The sequence below is a fragment of the Monodon monoceros genome, unplaced genomic scaffold, assembly GCF_005190385.1.
Source record: "Monodon monoceros isolate NGI ecotype Baffin Bay Population unplaced genomic scaffold, NGI_Narwhal_1 Super_Scaffold_3, whole genome shotgun sequence".
Lineage (NCBI taxonomy): Eukaryota > Metazoa > Chordata > Mammalia > Artiodactyla > Monodontidae > Monodon > Monodon monoceros.
The window spans coordinates 13,604,316-13,625,251 of NW_021703780.1; the positions used below are offsets into that span (position 1 = coordinate 13,604,316).

The 20,936-nt window shown below is 41.3% G+C and overlaps 1 protein-coding gene across 3 annotated transcripts in view; it reads right to left on the bottom strand.

Moving 5' to 3' along the window:
* ATXN1 (ataxin 1) overlaps window positions 1–20,936 on the bottom strand; it is a 386,096-nt gene that overhangs the window by 151,154 nt on the left and 214,006 nt on the right. The window lies entirely within an intron of this gene.

Consider the following 20,936-nt stretch of genomic DNA (forward strand, 5'->3'; position numbering starts at 1 on the left):
TGTTCTGCAGTGTTGAGTGCACTGGACATTTGCAGGGCTGTGAAATTTTCCACTTGGCCATTTGCCATTTCCACCCACCGAAGTGGCACATTGAGGCCCTGATGGAAAAGGACTGGGTGATTTTTGTTTGTATGTTGCTTTTAAAGAAAAGACCTATTCATATCCTGATTAAGTTTACTCTCAATATCTCATTAATAATTTCCACACCTGGATTTCTTGATTTTTTTTTTTTCCCCTCCTGTAAGACAGCGCCAGGAAAAACTTTTCCTGGGCCAATATTATCAAGGTATTTGGACTTGTGTACTTTTGAGGAGCATGCTTGAGGTATGGAAGCTTACTGGAGTGGCTTTGGGGATGACAAGAAACAGAATTTAAATGCTACGCTGGAATCTTGTTTGCTTCCCAAATAAATGATCCACAAGTACCAGTCATGTTTTTCTTTCAAAGTCATAAGCGTACATTGAACAAAAATGGGAATCCCAGAATTAGCACTGTGGGTATAGGAATATTTTCGATGGAAAAATGTGATCTCTTATCTCAAAAACAGGCAAGAATGAATAATATCAAATCTTAGATTTGGAACTGGCAAAAAACTGACACGTAGACCTCAAAATAAAGAATTTTTTAAAATGCAGAGAAAAAATTAGGACGAAAGGGAGAAAGGTGTCTGCTATTAATACAATTAACCATGACTTTTATAGTGATTTCAGTTTATAAAGTGTTTTTTAATCGAGGTATAACTGACATAAAACATATTAGTTTCAAGTGTACAAACTGCTTTCTTTTTCATTCATTCACTGGACACATTTTTACTTGGTGCTTACTATATCCACCAGGTTCTATGTTCATAATGGTGAACAAAACAGACAGAGGACTGTGCCTTTAAGAAGCTCATTGCTGCAAGAGGAACAGATATTAAAGAATCAGAGTATACTATTTTTAATATTTGCATAAAATTCGAAAAGCAGATAGGCATTAAGAAGGACAAATAAACACTGTGATTTGCAATCATCCCATAATGGGGTAACGTCACTTAGAAGAAAGGTCTTTCTTACAAAAGTAACACTTCAACAGGGAAGTAAACGATGAGCGAGAGTTAACCAGTCATCAAGTTTCCGGGCAGAGGAAAGAGCCTCTGCATTATGTGCGCTGACTAGACCTGTACAATTAATTTCTGTTATTTCATCTTTTTCCCCTGACTTTTTTTTTTTTCAATTGGGTCTTCTTGATCAAGAAATGAACAACAGAACTGTTCTCAATACCTTGAAATAAGAAATGATTCTTCTTTCCAACTACTGGGCCATCAGAGCAACAAACTAGTAATTTCTGCTAGAGGAACATTATTCAGTGCAGGCATTACACTTGATGTGACAGAAAAGGAAGACTCTAGCTTCCTAATTCGTCAAAAATAACCCCATCATCACAATGAAATAAAACGAAGCTTCCTCTTAAAACCCTCCCCTAAAAGGGCTAAAAACAGATCATATTACACGTAAACTTCTAAAAACAAAAAACAAAACAAAAAAAACCCACTTCTTAGTACCTTCTATTAGGTTCCAAATTCGCTGGCTTCCTCTTGACTATTAGGATGTTTTTATTATTTCTCTCCTGGACCGAAATGGTATTTTTCCTCACTTTCTAGAGTGTCCTGTGCACCTTCGCTTTTGGTTCTTGGTTTGGTATCTATTTACCCAGGTAAGCAGCATGATGCACAGATATAAAAAGCGACGGAAATGTTGTGTTCATCTGAACTGTCTTCTTGTTCCCTACCATCCCAGAGCTGGTACAACTTAATTTTTCCACTAAGGAAAATCAGGAATTTGCTTTCTTCATCCTACAAAACGAAGGCATCCTCAGACAGGCTCATTCATGTTCTCCTGTGAATGGAGTAAGTTTGAAAGTCTGTTTGAAATGAATATGCCAAACTTCCATTTGAGCCTGTTTACATTTAAGACACAGGATAAAATGTAGTATCTCCTACATATTTGGTTCCTCATATAACTGCCAAAATATTAATAATCCTCCAAGTTCAAAGTCGTGAAATCCAAACCCTCACTTTGACTTAGGAGTTCTGACAAGCTTTAGCAAACTCAGGAAGAAAGAGCAAGAAGAAAAACTTTTTGAAGCCAAGTTGTCCAAAACCCTGCCATAAGACCTGGGAAATTATGCCAGGCTGACAGTTGCATCCTCCATCCAGAGATGAAAGTGACACAACGCCAATTACTCCTTCCCCTGACTGCCCACAGCACTTACAGCCTTTAGCGAGCATTCTGACCCGAGGTTCTTTTCAATTCAGCACTGTTAAATAAATCCAGTGAAGTATAAAAAGACAATGTAGGCCTTGAAAGGCTCCAAAAGCTTACAAGCTCCTTGATGAAAGAAACCTTGCCATGCCCTTCTTTTGCAGCCTCCTGGTAGTGTTGAGTAGAAGAGCGGGCACTTAAATTAAATGATCCATATCCCAAACCAGTTCTACGACTTAACCTTTATGCCAAAAGAAGCACTACTCTACAGCTATAATTTAAGCCCTTCTCACTTTTCTGCCCTCCAGGGACTTGGAGGTCCTACATGCCTATCATCCGAATGAAAGTCCTGCATGAACTCGAGAACAATTAAGTTATAACTTACCCTTCTCTCTCCTGTTCTTCCAATCCATTATATTTTTGGTCATTAATGGCTTTTGAGCAGTTGCCATCTCCTTTCAAGATTTACAACCCCTCCCCCCATCACCAGGAGCCTTTATCCTCGATTCTCCTAGCTTTTCAAAAGCCACCATTAAGGAAACCCTCGTGGTACGTGGAGGAGAGATGTGGATGCTCTGAGGCAGTGGCTCTCAAACCTGAACCGTCATCAAAAACACCTGGAGGTCTTGTGAAACCATGTTGCTGGGTCCCACCCCCAGAATTTCTGATCTAGGAGGTCTGAGGCGAGGCCAAAGAACTTGCACTTTTAACAGGTTCCCAGGTGATGCTGAGGCTTCTGGTCCAGGGACCACACTTTGGGAACCACTGCTCTAAGTGTAAAGTCTTTCTGTCAATTACATGGCCAGACAGAGGCTAAGGATCTTGAGTATATTTAATCACTTTAAGATGGGTACATTAGAATAAACAGGTATCATTCCTTCCAAAGAAGTGACAAATGACCAAACAACCCAAAAAGCCCACACCACTTTATAATCTGTGAAAACTCTTTGGGGCTCTTAGTCTGTCTCCTACTGGCTCCAAGTCCTGTTGGGGTCAATTCTGCCCTCTGTCTCTCCTACAATCTTTTCACCCCCTCTACCAGAAACTTCTTTGCAGCCTAAAACATAATCATTGCTATCCCTGAAAGATCTTCCCCAGACCCTAATACATTCCCAAATGGCTGTCACCGCTCCCCTGTTCACCATAAAACATGTTAAAGTGTAGTATAAATTCAACACTGTATCTCATCGGGTACCTCTTAAAACCCTTAGAGTTTGATTTCAACACTTTTTTTTTTTAAGTAAACTTCCTTCTCTTTTAAAGCCCAGGGATGGCTCCCTGTCTTCTAAATGTAGTGGCCTTTTCCTAACTGACTCTCCTAGAATACTTGATAAGGTAGTTCCTTAAATTTTCTTTTTATTTAGTGAACTAGCATTTTTGCCTGGACAGCATCTTTCTGGAATGACCTCTCCCCCATTTTCTTTGTTACTTGGGCTGGGTTGACCTCATGCCTTGGGCCCAAAGATGGGCATATGCAAACTATTATATATAGGATGGATAAACAACAAGGTCCTACTGTACAGCACAGGGAACTATATTCAATATCGTGTGATAAACCGTAATAGAAAAGAATATAAAAAGAGCATGTACGTATAACTGAGTAACTTTGCCGTACAGCAGAAATCAACACAACATAATGAATCAATTATACTTCAATAAAATTTTAAAAATAAATAAAGATGGGCATATGATCTAGGCTTGGAGAATCAGAATACATATCCCTCTTGCCATGATGACAGGATGTAGGGATGGGCACGTAACCAAAGCCACACCAATCAAAGGCCTCTCTCAGACTGGCTGGAACTAAGAGGAATGAGATGCCCTCTCCATGGAAGCATGGAGAGCCTCAGAGCTATTTTTACCACCTTGTGAGGAAAGCCCACATGAGGGTGAAGCTCTGCAGCAGGGAATGAGGCTGAAAGACAGAACGTCTGAGTCCTGATGACAGTGAGGTCCCTTGGATGCAGCCATGCCAAAAGTTACATTCATTCCTGTATTTTTTAGTTACACTGTGATAGACAAAATTCTAAAGTGGCTCCCAAGACTCCCTGTCCCCTGGTGCCCACACACCCTCTCCTAATTATTCAATCAAACACAATCTGGGTGCTGCTGCTGCTGCTGTGAAAGATTTTGCAGATAAAATTAACATCCCAAATCAATTGACCTTAAAACAGAAAGCCCAGCCTTGGTGGGCCTGACCTAATAAGGCGAGCCCTTCCAGGACAAGCTCTTCCAGGAATGAGATTCAAAACATGAAAGAACACATTTGGGGGTGGGAGGGGGGCATGGCTCTCACCAGGAGCTAAGAGTGGTGCCCATCCCATAGCCAGCAAAAGAATAAGGGCCTCAGTCCTACAACCACAAGGAAGTAAATTCTGCCAATAACCGCAGGAGCCTGAAAAAGGACGGCAAGCCCCAGATGAGAATGCAGCCCAGCTAACACCTTGATTTCAGCCTTAGGAAACCCTGAGTGGAGAATCCAGCTAAGCCATGGCTAGACTTCTGACCTACAGAAATGGTGGTTTTAAATCACTGTGTTTATGATAATCTGTTCCGCAGCCATAGAAAACTAGTACATAGGTGATACAACAAATTCTTTTTTTGTTTAAGTCACTCTGAGTTTTACTTGTCTCTTGCAACCAAAATGTCCCAGTACTACTCTTGATTTCTGAAACAGTACTATTCTGACGTTCCTAACATCACTGACTGCTGTTCCTCTTGCTTGGGTTTTGTCCCTTCCTGTTATTCCTTCTAACCCTAGGATATGTACTCTCCAAGGTGACGTTCTCGACTCTCTTCTCCTTCTATAATAATTTCCTTGTACTGCATATGACTCTTAAATCTGTATCCTGGCTTCTCCCCCAGTAAGCTGCTGGATATATGCAGTATAAATAAATTATGTCTGTTTCAAAACTTCTATTTTTTTCCGCCAAACCAGTCCTCCTTTTATTTCTGATTCATGCTAATGGCACAGTTGTCTTCTCCTCTTTTCTCCCAGTGTCTACCAGTTGTCAAGTCCCATTAAGCATGCACTCTACACCCACGCTGCCATGCCGGCTCAGACTCTGTCCTCTCACGGCAGCCTGATAATGGTCTTCTTGCCTTCAATACTCTCCCTGCAAACCTCTGAGCCATCCCTGTTGGATCCTAAAGTAGATTATACAACTTCTCCATGCTACACCTTCACGGGTTCCTCCAGCTTGCTGAAAGTCTCCTAAAATCTGATGTTTAAGACCTTTACCATCTAGCCCCAACATGCTTTTCCAACTTCATTTCCCACTTCTCCCCTTATGCGTGTTGTACCAGCCAAACTGAGGTCCTGTCTTCATCTCCAAGAGCTCACATTTCTACTCTCTATGTAAAAATTCAAGCTGTACCTACTAGGACCAGCTCAAGTCCTACCTTTTCCAATCACTCTTTCCTTTATCTTCCTGTGCTACAACTTTCTCAATCAGAAGTACTTTTTTTTTTCTTGGATGTGAACTCCTGTGGTTTTTATTCCTTTTCCCGAGGATACTAATCATTTTATTCCTTATCCTCAAACAGGCACCATTTCTCCAGACTGTAGTGAACTCTGCAAAGGCAGGGTCTGTGTCTGTCTTCTCTTTGTTAAGTGCCACAGTGCTTCTGCAAAGGGTAACCCTTTGACGAATACTTGTTGATTACCTGACCGAGAATGTGGTATTTTCCTTTCTTCCCTCTGACGTGTCCTCAAGTCTCCTTACTCTGTGAGCTCCTTGCTGGTGGCTTGGAGAAAAATCATGACATGAGCCAGTATGCAAACTGCTCAGTCAACTGACGAAATGCTCTATAAGGGCCTTTTTTTTTTTTTTCCAACTCAGGCCCAAAGCTGACTCTTCGTATTTTCTTTCTGAGGGAGAAAAGAGCAGCCAAGGTTGCTGCCAACTGTAGAGTTCAGAAAAGCCTCCTGTGGATCAGCTCAGCCCAGCAGGTCCAGAGTCTCTGTCTCCACCCTGCTCACAAGGGAGCATCCATGGCAATGGCGGGGGGGGGGGGGGGGGGCGGCGGCAAAACTCCCCTTTGCCAGGAACGGCAACACAGTAAGACTTCTAGAGGAGCTAGAGGGAGTTGACCAGTGGGAGGAAGCCCAAACCTAGGGTATTCTGAAGAATATGACTTGTTCATCACATCATGCCATCCCTCCTCAATCAACAAATCAGTAACTTGTGCGATTTATCCATTGTAAAATCTGATTCCAAACTGGCAGTCCCTGAATGTCTAGCACGCACTTGGGACATTTCCTATTGATATTCACTGGTTTGTGCTTAGGTAATGAAAACTAAAAGGAGCATCTGCCGAAAGAACACATCATCAGAGATAAACATGCTAGAAAAAAAATCCTATGATGAAACGTTAAAATAAACATTAATTCATGTTGATCCATGCCACTGTTTCCTAGGATTAGCGCAGCTTATCACAAAAGGTAAGGCTTTATCCACACACGTATAGACGCGGCAGGTGTCTGTATTTGTATGCTGGTTATATCTCCTTACTGCTATAAAGCAAAGTTTGCTAAGAAACACAATTATGCACCCAGAGAAAAGTATGTCTGCATATCGAGAAGAAAAGGGAAAAAATAAACAAGATATACCTAATCTGCACTGAACAGCCATAGAATGACGTCTCCAGGAAATTAGGATTTTAAAGACCAAGATGGCTTGTGCTCCTAATTGACAATTTCTCCCTGGCCCTGTTTAATACTCTGCTTCCAAAGGGGGTTGCTAAAGCCCAAGAGAAGGCACTGTGGCTCAGGAGACAGAACAATCTGGATCAAGAAGCTTGGAGACCACACTGCGGCTCTACATCCCCTGGGTTACAAGTCCCTTTCAGGCTGCCAGGAGCCATCACACACCTTCTCCTGGGAGGAGAGTTTTATTCATGCCTGCTGGAGAAGGTCAGTGATTAGTCCAGGTGTTGCAGAAGTGCCTGGTAAAAATGGGGACGGTGGGGACTGAGCCTGTGCTTCATGCCTTGATCGCTTATAAAGTGTTCATAAATCATGAGCTGTTATGGTTCCTGAGTAGCCTCTGCGAGGAATCCCCTGGCTTTACATTTCATTCTGTGTCTACTCTACTTTTCTCTCCTTTTTATAACAAAATTAGTAAAAATCCTCAGAAAAAAATTTGAACATGTGCCTCTCATTCTCTTCTTGCCATAATATTAGGAGTTGTATGATAGTATCCGCAAGTATTCTGTTGGGCCTGACTTCACAAAATACCAAATGGTAAGTCAAAGTATTATAAAATGACAAGACAGAATCCCCATATACTCTCCAGCCCAATGCTTTTGGACAGATACAGAATTCACCAAAGGTATTTAAAAGCAGAACTTTGGAAGCATCCTATCAAAGCCATGACTTCCTTTTTACTTAATGAAATGTTTCTACGTAAAAGCATGGCTTCAACCAGGACCTTCAACCGTGCCTTAAAAGTTATAGTATCGGGCTTCCCTGGTGGCGCAGTGGTTGAGAGTCCGCCTGCCGATGCAGGGGACACGGGTTCGTTCCCTGGTCCGGGAAGATCCCACATGCCGCGGAGCGGCTGGGCCCGTGAGCCACGGCGGCTGAGCCTGCGCGTCCGCAACGAGAGAGGCCACAACAGTGAGAGGCCCGCGTACCACCAAAAAAAAAAAAAAAAAAAAAAAAAAGTTATAGTATCGTTACGTGATTAAAGGCTATTCAAAGATCTTTTGAAAAACAGAATTATTTCCCCAAATGCAAAATCAGCAACAGTTTAACTATCCAGCGTTGCATAATGTTTGGATCAACAGGATTGCCATCATTACATTAAATCAACCTCATTTGTCTTCTTTTTGTACGTTTTATTAAATTGAAAGCCAAAAATATGACTCTGTATTTTATCCTTTTTTTCATACTATTCCAGGTCACTGCCTCCTTGTTTAAATATCACAACTTCCTGATGCAATCAGAACAAAAGCATTAGGAGACAAAGGCACTATTTAAAACTTCTCTTTTGGAGGAGGCTTAACAAAACTATTCTAGCTTAAAACTGAGATTTCAATGGTCTCAGCTGCGAAGACCAAGGAACAGAAATGCCACTTGGCATTAAATCTAGGGATTACCTGTTGAAACACCAAAGGCAGGTAGACTTTGATGTGGGTTACTTGGTGCCAGGAAAGTACCAAGAAATACAATTATTCTTTTTTTATGAACACGGAGTTGAAGATTTGATACTGTATTTGGAGCAAAGATTTGTTGCGTGGAGGGTGTGGGTAGCACCAGGGAGGGAGGCTGGGAGCAGGCACACGCACACATACCTGCTTGAACCACATACAACTAATGCTGCATAACAAAGTACCTCCTATTCCGTAACAGGGAAGAAACTCTGTATATTCTATTACAAGTTAATCGCCACCAAAGGAATGTTGCCTATAAGCTTCAGTTACACATAATGGCCCATTCCTGGGAACCCTGCCTCCCAGGTAATGAGCATTAAGCTAAAGTACCTTTGTTTAGCTCATGGGAAACATCCTCACCACACCCACCTGTGAAAGACTGCAGGAAGGGGGCTTCCCTGGTGGCGCCGTGGTTGAGAATCTGCCTGCTAATGCAGGGGACATGGGTTCGAGCCCCGGTCTGGGAAGATCCCACATGCCACGGAGCAGCTAGGCCCGTGAGCCACAACTACTGAGCCTGTGCTCCGCAACAAGAGAGGCCGGGACAGTGAGAGGCCCGTGCACCGTGATGAAGAGTGGCCCCTGCTTGCCACAGCTGGAGAAAGCCCTCACACAGAAACGAAGACCCAACACAGCAAAAATAAATAAATTAAACCACATTAGAGAATGACTGAAAACACTTTAAAAAAAAAAAAAAGAAGAAAGACTGCAGGAAGGAAGAAATTAACACATCGGGAGACTGACCCGAACCAGGAAATGTTTGACTTCACTCCCTCCCCTTTTAGTAGAAAAGAAGCCTGCATTGTAACTCAGGCAAGATGGTTCTTTGGGACACCATCCACCATCTTCTTGGTCTGCAGGCTCTCTGAATAAGGTTGCTATTCCTGGCCTCAACAACTTGTCTCTCAATTTATTGGCCTGTCCTGCAGCAAGCAAGGAACTTGGACTCAGTAACAATGCCACTTGCGACAATGTTTTAAGGTCAAATAAAGGGCAATATCAACTAGCACAGGACCCCAGCAAGATACAGCCAGAGTTGGCCTGCAGAGTCCTGAAATTCAATTAAAATACCTGATCACATTTCATTAAAAATCACACGGAAATTCCTTACATAATGAGGATCTTAAAAGTTTCCTACATCACTTTAAAAATAAACTTAAAACTCTTTAGAATTAGCAACACCTGTTTGTCACATGCCGCTGGAACCCACATGGTAGGGAATGGCGCACCCCCATTCCTACTTGAAGAATGAATAACAGACTTTCTCCCCACCATCTTCGTCTTCCAGGTTTAGGGGGTTTATCCTAATATCACGGCTCAGGGGATTCTCACACTTAGAACTCCTCGCATATCAAAAGAGGAGAAAAATCTCACTCCTTAATTGTTTTGTCGAATAAGCTCTCCAAAGTTCATTTTTGTTACCTTTTTCAGGCAAAATAAGAGGCCTTTTACAAAAATTCTATTGCTAAAACAATGGAATTCTCCTGGGAATGACTTCGTTATGGAAATGAAGTGACAGCTTCTTTTATCTAGCCAGGCAGAAAGTCTGCATTTATAAAAGGCATTCAGAGCACTCAAGTGCTGTGCGTGGGAGGACAGAAAACGCTATTTTTAATTCAGATCTCAGCATTCCTCCCATACAGGTCTTTCAGTATAATCATACTAATACTGATCTAAAAGGAAAAAAAGATTCCCAATTTCTGCCGACCCCAGCAGAAAAAGAGGGGGTGGGAAGAAAGAAATGAAGAGAATGTTGAATACACCTTCCTTCCACTTTAAGACCACTGCCGGCTCAGAGATCAACCTCCAAGGCTATCAGAGCTGACTATTATCCAGAATGAAAGGGACTTAAGCTCTGTAACAGCCTTACATCTTCTCATACAAATTTACATTTTCCTACCTGTGACTTTCACTGTACTGAGCTTGCAGGAGTCACCTGGGCCTGCCAGGAGAGGCTATGCGGGTTCTCTCATCTGTCCCCAAGAGTTTACATTCTGTGGTGATGCTGTGATGGATGACCACTGAAAGCCAATTTCAAATTTTAGCAACTGGAAGCCCTCTTGGGTAAAGCGGGAGGCACCTGAGCTGCTGCGTGGGCAGATGCAGAACTTTCTGGCTCAGGTGTGGAATCTGCAGAGGGACCTTTTACATGGCTGCCATGTTCCCCTGGCTCTGCTGGGGAACCAAAGCCTGAGGAGTGATGAATGCGGTGCTGGTAAGAAGTGAAGACCAGTGTAGATGACTCTCTGCAGAAGCTGACATTGGAGGGGAAAAAGTAGAGGGTGAAAGAGTGGAATCACAAAGGATAAATGATAGAACAAGATCCTTTAGTAATGTCTAAGGGGCTGGTTTAAGACCAAAAGTGAAAAAGTGAAGAACAGATGAGGTCAGAGAGAGAGTTTTTAATGGAGGTAAAATTCACATAACATAAAATTCACCATTTAAATCATTTTTAAAGTGTAAAATTCAGTGGTTTTTATTACATGCACAATGTTGTACAACCGTCACCATTACCTAATTCCAGAAGATTTTCATCATCCCCCAAAGAAACCCCATACCCATCAATCACTCCCCATTCCCTCCTCCTTCCAGCCCCTGGCAACCACTGGTCTGCTTTCTGTGTCTATGGATTTGCCTATTCTAGATGTTGCATCTAAACAGAATCATACAATACATGGCCTTTTGTGTCTGGCTCCTTTCACTGAGCATAACATTTTCAGGATCAGTACTTCATTCTTTTGGCTGAACACTGGCTGCATTGCACGTATATACCATAGTTTGTTTATCCATTCATCAGTTAATGGACATTTGGTTTGTTTCCACTTTCTGGCCATTATGAAGAATGCTGCGATGAATATTCTTGTAGATGTTTTTGTTTGAATGACTGTTTTCAATTCTCTTGGGTATATACCTAGGAGTGGAATTGCTGGGTCATGGTAATTCTGTGTTTAGCCTTTTGAGGAAATGCCAAACTCTTTTCCACAGTGGCTACACAATTTTAAAGCAATTTATGAGGGTTCCAATTTCTCCATATCCTTGCCAATATTTGTTATCTTCCTAACTTTTTATTATGGCCACCCTGATGGACATAATGTGGTATCTCACTGTGGTTTTGATTTGCATTTCCTTAACCACTAAAGATGCTGAGCATTTTTTCAACGTGCTTATTGATCATTTGTACATCTTCTTTGGAGAAATGTCTATTCAAGTCCTTTGTCCATTTAAAAATTGAGTTGTCTTTTGGTTGTGCAGTTCTAGGAGGTCTACATATTCCAGAAACTAGACTCTTATCAGATACATGATTTGCAAATATTTTCTCCCATTTGTGGGTGGTCTTTTGACTTTCTTGACAGTGCCCTTTGATTCACAAGAGTTTTTTTTTTAATTTTGATGAAGTTCAATTTACTTTCTTATGTTACTTGTGCTTTTAGCATCATATCTAAGAATCCATTGTCAAATCCAATGTCATGAAGATCTATTCCTATGTTTTATTCTAACAGTTATATAGTTTAAATGGATTAACAACCTAAATGTTAGAGCTAATTTTTTGCATATGGTGTGAAGGGTCTAACTTCATTCTTTTGCATGTGTCCCATGTGTCTTTTCCAGCTGTCCCAGCACCACTTGTTGAATAGAGGTCACAGAGATTTGAATATGGAGTGATTTTAGTTCATTCTTTTTTAAAAAGTTTTTTTTTCTTCCAAAAATATATATCATTTTGCAAATTTACTTAACTGACTTTTGGTTACAGTGAACACAAGTGAATAAACTTGTTTTCCTCATCCCACATTTTGAGAATGTAGCAAGTTTTCAAGAACCTTGACTCACCAGGGCCATAATCCTGAGCTTTAGGGGTAGTCAACAAGCTCTTGGTGGTGCTTTTGCAAGGACTAATTTCCAAAAGCAACAAGTAGCTTGAAATTGCTGGGGTTTCCATTATTTTCATTCCATTTGTTGCCATGTTTCTTCTGCTCTAGTGAGCTGCTCCTGTCCTCAGCTTTCTAGAGACCTCTGTTCTTGTTCCCACCCCAATACCTGCTTATTAATATTGGCTCTTTGCAGAGAATTTAGTAATCTAACTCATAGTAAGTCAGGTATAATATTCTTCTAGCATGATGTTTAAGTCCTTGTTTTAAGCAAAAAGAAAGAATAAAGTATAGGTTGTAGAATTCTAGGTATCATCCAGTCAGCCAGTAGAAGAACTGGAGACTTTCAAATCCCTCTAAATCATCATTTCTCAAACTTGGCTGCACATTGAGATCACCTGGGAAGCTCTAAAAATATTGCTGCCTGGGATCCACCAGCAGAGCTCCTCACTTAATTGGTCTGGGGTGCAGCCCAGGCAACAGGATTCTGATATGCAGGCGAGGGGGGGAGCCAGCGCCCTGCAGTCAGGCATCTGAGGTCGCTACTTACTCCTCCAGGTCTCAAAAGTCAGCTCCTTCCTGCCACTGCTCGCAGGCAATTAGGAATGTACACTCATCCTTTTTTTTTTTTTTTTTTAAAGTTTTACAATTTCAGATTAAAACTAACAAAAACAGTTCTCTATAGTCATTCTCATTTAATCTTCCCAAAAACCGTGGGAAAGGAGATTTTTTTTTTTTTTTTTTTTGCGGTACGCGGACCTCTCACTATTGTGGCCTCTCCCGTTGCGGAGCACAGGCTCCGGACGCGCAGGCTCAGTGGCCATGGCTCACGAGCCCAGCCACTCCGCGGCATATGGGATCTTCCCGGACCGGGGCACGAACCCGTGTCCCCTGCATCGGCAGGCGGACTCTCAACCACTGCGCCACCAGGGAAGCCCAGGAGATTTTTATTATTATTATTATTATCAATGACTGCTGAGGAATCACACTCTGACAGATTAAGCAGCAGCCCCAGATCACAGCATCTGAAGTGGCAGGGAAGGGATTTTCAGCGCAATTTTTCCAACCCCAAAGTCTATCATTTATGCTGTCTCTCTCAGTAATTTTAAAGGGGCCAAAAGTTATGAATGTGGTCATATAATTTGGTACTGGGGCCCATGGGGGAAACAGCAACCGTACATCTTCCGTCCAGCACCCATTTTGCAAGATGGGGCTCGGGAATACATACAGAAAAGAATGGTGGGCACTGTCCCTGCTATTTACTGTTCTTTCTCTCTGTTGCATGTACGTGGGTGTGTGAATGAGTGTGAGCGTCTCCACACAAGGGAAGTGGGCCTCAGGGGTACACCCGAATTCAGGAAGGTATGACATGACTCCAAAACTGTAGCTGGGTAGGGTTTTCAGAGATGGTGGGACAACAGTAATTCTCTCCAGTATGGGATAAGACTGGCAACAGGCCATGAAACACCTTTATTGTGGTACAAAAGCAACGAACACAGAGGAAACTAACACTTCGTTCACTTGTGAATTTAGTCTCATGCCTAAATCTGATTACCAAACTCAATCAGTGGGAAACAGAAAGACCCAAGGATATCAGGCAAAAATGCCCATACTTAAATATTCCTATTCTTAGAGTAGGAGAAGACACAACCTCCACATGATATCATCCTGCCTGTCAAAGCATGGGACACATTCACAAGCCTTTCCACCATAGCAGAAAGTAGAAAAAAGAATTGATAAAACATATTGGTTATGGTAGGAGAAGCTGGGAAGTGAATTTCAAGTCACTTTTCCCTCCTCTTTCTAATTGTTGCACTCAAACAAATGTGTGGGTCCATGCATGAATGTGTGTGCAACTACACACATACACACACATACTAGGCCTGTAGGAAAACAGATTTCAGTCTGGTCATTTTGCATAGATCTGAAAGACTAGGGGCAGTGGGCTGCAATGCTTTAATTCTGTATCTGTGTATTACTATGTAAGGAAACTGGGAGAATTTCTATACAACAGATTGGGAGCTGGAAAGGAGTAAGAATTTGCTGGAGGTTTTCTTAGGCCAGTGTCAGAAGTTGGTTTGATGAGAAAAGTTTTCACAAGTGGGAGTTGTAGCTGCTTGTCTCTTAATTGTAGTGAATCTGTCAACTTTCTTTCCAGTGTATCAAGACTTTACTCTTCAAAATCATTCTCTGTGTGCCCTGAATTGCTATACTTTTAAGCTAACTACTTCTCAAAGTGCTGTTTAAAAAGTGACATCTTCAACCATATCCCAGGCTTAGAATATGTCTAAATTTGCAGTCTCATTGGCTCTTACGAGAGTGCTACTTTAAAAAAATACACTTGACAGCCAATCTCTTGAAAATGACTTGTGCAGAATTTGTGTTCAAATTACTTTTTATCAAGAGATTTAAGAGAAAAATGTGGTTTTCTTTGTAATAGGCTAAAAATAATGATATCCTTTATCTTCCACTGAACATGTACATATGTTGTATAAGCTGTTGCATTTAAACAAATTGAAAAACAGTAGGATTCTGGCTTTCGTCCAGAAAGAAAAAAACTTGCCCAGAATATCACTGTAAGCGTTAAAAAAATACAATTAACTATTATTTCCCACCAAGTTCAAGCCCACATACAGAATCAGATTGTCAACCAGGTCCAAGGTATCAAACTATAAAAGCTAATGTCTCAACAGACAGGAAACTCAAAAAAAAATGATTGCAGTACAATTTTACATGAGGAAAAGAGAATGAGAGGAAAGTGAGTTTATATTTCTACAAATTCCTTTTGAGTTACTGGGCAATATGTTATTTAAATTCACCCTTATGGCAACAGTACACAAGTCATATCCCTAAAATATTCCCACTGAACATTTTATTGAATATTTATGATGTGCAAAGTGCTGCTAGGTGAGGTTCAGAAATGGAGAAAACATGTTCATCTCTCTGAATACTGCTTTTTAAAACATAAAATAATTGTTACCAACTCTAATAATTTTTGGTGATTCTTCATCACCAGTGATTTTCAAATGTGTTTTTTTAAGTCAGAACAGTGCCTTCAAATGAAATCTTATATATCAATGGAAACCTAATACATAAAATAAATAAAACAGACTATTCACATTGACCTATTGGTTTCTCCACCTGCTACCTGCCCTGCATCACCACCAAAGACTTCTGGAGGCATCTGGGAGGCTTTGAGAAATCCTTAGGCCACTGGTCTGGGGAGTCTGAAGTCCTTAACATGGCATACGGTACCCTCTGCACCTTCACTCCTTTATCTCACAGCATTATGAGCTCACCACTCCACCAGCCAGGACACATCATTAAGTCATCAATAATGGAGTGCCAACTGTTCACTGCATGCATTATGCACCACCTGTTTGTTCCCCATGCTTTATCCAAGCTGTCCCTCAGCACGTGAGCCCTTCATGTCCTTCACCTACATGACAAGTGCCAAGACACCACAACTCTGCATAGCTGGGTACTGTCTTAAGTCCGTATATACATTCATTTTTGCCTCACCATGATGGGTGGTAGTTATTGTTCATGTGGCATTCATGTACACTAACCTGTAAATAAGTCAAGGACAGAGTATATTGTATTTTCAATTGTACAATACAATTTAGCACAGGCATTAGCACACAGTAGGGGCTTAATAAATGTTTGTTGAGTGAATGAATGAAGATGGATGGATGGATGGATGAGTGACATGGGTTGAACCATTTTCATCCAACCCGTGGAAAACATTTATATAAGTATACATAGACATATATAGGTACATACTTTACAAATTATGGCAAAATACACAGGGCATAAATTGTACCATCTTAACCTTTTTAAAGTGTACAGTTCAGTGGCATTAAGTACATTCACGCCAGCTTCTTCACTTCCCCTTTGCCCCACCTGCTGTATATCATCTCACGCCTTTTCATCCACACTTGGGACCTCCCTTAGTGCGAAATGTGGTCAAGACATATGGTCAGTGAAACTTCCTAGCTACTAGCTAGCAGTTTAGGTTGCTAGAAATGAGTTTTCTGGATTTTTCTCTTAAGCCCTCGCTGATCCCTATTAACAGGAACTGTTAGGAGTCAGCTTTCACCCCAGGACCGTTTGGGGCTCCATGGAATGCATGCCTTTAAGAAACAGATGCATGTGTGTCAAAGAGCCTATATCTAATACACATAGCTTATATGTGATATCCGTATGATTTTATGTTCCATATTTTAACATTTCTGAACTTAGGACTGGTTTTATATATCATGAGCACATAAAAAAAGTGAGAGCATGTCTTTCATTCCCCCAGGAAACTAATCATTAAATCTATGGAGCATCTTATCATCAGTGGATAAGAAATCAGAGAAAGCCGGTACATAGTTTTTATTTGTACAGTTAGATTTCTAGTTTAAAATGTTTGCGTCTCATGATCACATTTTTGATCTTACACTTAGAGGACTCTGAAGCAAAGTAGAGTAGAAGGACTTAAAAAGGGTGGCAAGTCATTCTGGTGGCTGGTAGAGGCCAGCAGGTGACCCGGACGCCAGGCTGGGATCCCATGCTAACTGCTACCCCCTAAAAGTCTCCACTGCTCCAGCCTCAGGTTCACCGTGTGTAAATTACACAGGGCAAATTAACATTCAAACAGGGTTAAGATATTCCTGACCTCCTTCCTGCACCAACATTCAGTACTTTTCTGGCTTCGCCAAGAGTCCTCAAGGGGAAGAGCTGAGATACCACCCACTCTGCACGGCTGGCTGGGGCCAGTTGAAGGGAAGAGCCCACCTCTTCCTGTGTTCAGCTCCCCTGCTTCCACTTTTGTAGCTCTCGTTCTATTTTCCGACTTGGATCACAGACACTACCTTCCACTTCATATCAGCTAACTACGTACACCCTCTGGGGAGCCTAGATCACTGAGCAAGGGGCCAAAACTCAGCCAGACACAATCTAAAGCTCTCCCTCTCGGCTGCGATCAGCTTAGATATCTAGATACACATGAGGTGGGCAACCGGCCCTGACTAAAAGAAGGCAACAAGCACATCGCAACCCACATGTCAACCTGACGCATCAGTATGCCTACCATGTACCAAGTTTAACCAGCCAGCACCAACACCACCAGATTTTGTTTTCTTACCGAGAAATAAGTAAACAGCGTGGAAAAGGTCCCTATCAGGTGTGCCTAGGATGCTGGTATCAGTCCTATTTTTGAGTTTCTATCATTAGGGTAGGCTGGACATCCCAAATCCTTCATAGGAAGGAATAAGGGCACCAGCAGCCTACTAGGAAGTTAGCCACAGCAATGAGATCTGGAGATTTCCCCTTGCATAAAAAGGGGGGAGGGTGGCATTTAATATGAACACAATCCAGATGTGCTGAAAAAGTAGGCTTTGTTCCTTAACGAAACTGCAGCTGACTGTCTACAGAGTATTTAAATTTCCTGAAATTTTGTACTATAACCAACCCGTGTGCATTGTCACGAGGCCCTCATTCCAAAAGCACGGTCAGGGAGAAGGCAAATTAGGGTCTCGGTGATAACTTCAGATGAGTGAGAACAAACTGCTGTGCTTCTATCTTCTAGACATTTAAGGACTTTTATTGTTACTTCACTTGCCAGACTAAGTGAATTATAAAAATCTCTGCTTTCTCATAAAAGCCTCCACAGACCCAGGCACTGTAAACGATGTCACAATGAGCAGTACACTATCCCTTTTCCTCCCAGAAGAAATAATCCTCTTTTTGTGATTCTCCTTTTCACTTCATCTGCGGGACAGTGCCTACTCCCAGGCTGAGAGGATCGTGGTTTGGGCAGGGAACTGACGGAGAAATCTTGGCATCAGGGTTTATTATAAACTGAGTTACACAGGAATGGAAGACCATTGGAAGCCCTGGAAAAAGGAGAACTATTACCAGGGTAACAGAGAGGTTGGACCTTTTAGCTGGTGATTCGTTTTCCTTTGTTCACATGCTGTGATTCATGCTTTGGGTGACAGCAAGCAGGCTGTATCATTTTCAAGTTCATCATTTTATTAAGAACCGAATCCAATGAAGAAAGTGTTTTAAGGAAAATGGTCATTTGGAGGTTCTAATGATTTTTCTCTAGTATGGTCTTATTTAATACTTTTACATGAGCAAAGCTGATGCTTGCCCACTCCCTCCCCCTTTTTTAATTTCCAGAAAATAAGACATTTTCTGTAGGTCAGGTCACCAAGCAGTAGTTTAGAAAAGGACTATTTTAGCTTTAATTCTTCTCCTCACTTCTTATTTAATGGTAGCAAACCATTTAGATTCTCTGGAAAACAAAGAACCTATTTTTATGCTGAGTTCAAGAATTCTGATGTCTTGTTCAGAAGCGTTAGGAGGATTGATGAGTTACGGTTGGTAAATCACTTTGCAATTCCCAGGTCAAAGATGTGAAATGAACAGTATTAGTATTTGTTTTAGGGAAGTCAAAGTGATGAACTCTGCCCAGTGGGCCTAATTAGGATGCAAAGCTTGTAACTTAAAGGTAAGAGGAAAAATATTTTTGCAGTACTTATTTTTACCTAATTCTCCTCTATGCTAAGAGAGTAAAGGGCATGCTTGTGATTACTGATAACACTGTATTAAGTTGATAATGGTAAAAATAAATTAAACGATGGATGGATGGGTAGACAAAAGACCAGCTGGCAACCAAATACATATATTCCTCCCGTATTATATATTAAGGCTGCTTCTTTAGAACCCTCTCTTCCTTACCCAAATTATCACTGCAGAAACAGATCATCATGCTTCGAGTCTTAAAATATAATGGAATTCCTAAATCAAATCTATGAGATTTGGTTAAGAACTTTCAATACGGATTTGTCCAGTTTTTGAGGTAACAGCGATACAAATCTTTTTGGTTTAAATATTTGTCGCTATTCCTCTTTTTCTTGCCCAAACTGATAAAAATAAAGCTTTTCTATTACATTATGCTTAGAAATTCTCTAAACTATAGAAGGTGCCTGAAATTCATGAAGAAATAAATGGACGGACAGATGGGTCAGCTTTGCAAAGTCAGAATGAGCCCTGAATGGTTTCTTATGCCTCTAGGAAAGACTGAACTTCAAACAGGCAGGACAAGTATTTTTCTTAGCAAACCTTTATGGGAAATGGGCTCAATCACTACTTAGTGTTTAAGGACTTTCACTGTATGGAAACTTCCTTACACTGAAGTCTCCAAAGCCAAGTTTATAATTGACAATGTATGCCTGAGTATAAGGCGAAGGGAAGGTTCTTCACAAATGTATCCCTCAGAAAAGACTGAGTTCTAGTTTTGCGTGCTTACAGAGTCACCTAGCAGCACTGCTGTTTTTTTCTTTTCAAGGAAGAAAAGAGATTTAGCTAGTAATTATTCTTGGGAGTATGACTTTACAGTTGAAAAGAATGAATGTCACATAAATAAAAAAGGATTTTAAAGACTGCTTTCTAAAGCAACACAGTAAGTGGTTATGCTGTATAGTTTGTAAATACATACTCACTGGAAGGATAGAAGAAAACTCTCTCAATATTGTTTGGTACCCATATTGTTATAGTAATGGTCCCCAATACATCATGCCTCCTTGTCCATGTTCACATAAACTGAGCTTGGCTATGTGATTTGTTTTGGCTGGAAAGGTATTTAAAATGTAATCAATAGACACAGACATGGGTACTTGTGGCTTGGGATAAAATTCTTGGTGACAGCATCACACACAGATTCAAAACATATTTGTATCTCCAATGACTTAGATGGAAGTCAAGATAATCTGCCCTGGAATGCTATATCAGATGACTTATAAAGTGCTTCAAAAGATGACAAAGACACTAACACTATGAAGTTGTAAACAAATTATTTTTGTTTACAAAACTAATATGAAAGTAGAAAAAAAAGGAATGTTTTTAAGTTAATCTACTATGACTTCAAAACATGCTTGTGGGTTTCCCTGGTGGCGCAGTGGTTAAGAATCCACTTGCCAATGCAGGGGACACAGGTTTAAGCCCTGGTCCGGGAAGATACCACATGCTGCGGAGCAACTAAACCCGTGCGCCACACGTACTGAGCCTGCGCTCTAGAGCCTGCGAGCCACAACTACTGAAGCCCATGCGCCTAGAGCCCGTGTTCTGCAACGAGAAGCCACCACAATGAGAAGCCCGCACACTGCAACAAAGAGTAGCCTCAGCTCGCTGCAACTAGAGAAAGCCCGCGCGCAGCAACAAAGACCCGACACAGCCAAAAATTAAAAAAAAAAAAAAAAATTCTTGTGAGGCTAAATAGTTTAAGTATAAATCTGATTCTTTGAGCTGAATCTCTAACTTCTTAAAATGTTTACAGTCGGGCTTCCCTGGTGGTGCAATTATTAAGAATCTGCCTGTCAATGCAGGGGACATGGGTCCGATTCCTGATGTGGGAAGATCCCACATGCTGTGGAGCAACTAAGCCCGTAGTGCCAGAACTACTGAGCCTGTGCTCTAGAGCCGGCGAGCCACAACTACTGAAGCCAGTGAGCCACAACTACCGAAGCCTGCGTGCCTAGAGCCCATGCTCCATAAGAGAAGCCACCACAATGAGAAGCCCACACAGCAACAAAGACCCAATGCAGCCAAAAATAAATAAATATATTTTTAAAAAAATGTTTACAGTCAAATTGGCAAAAAAAAAACAAACCTCACTGAAAGG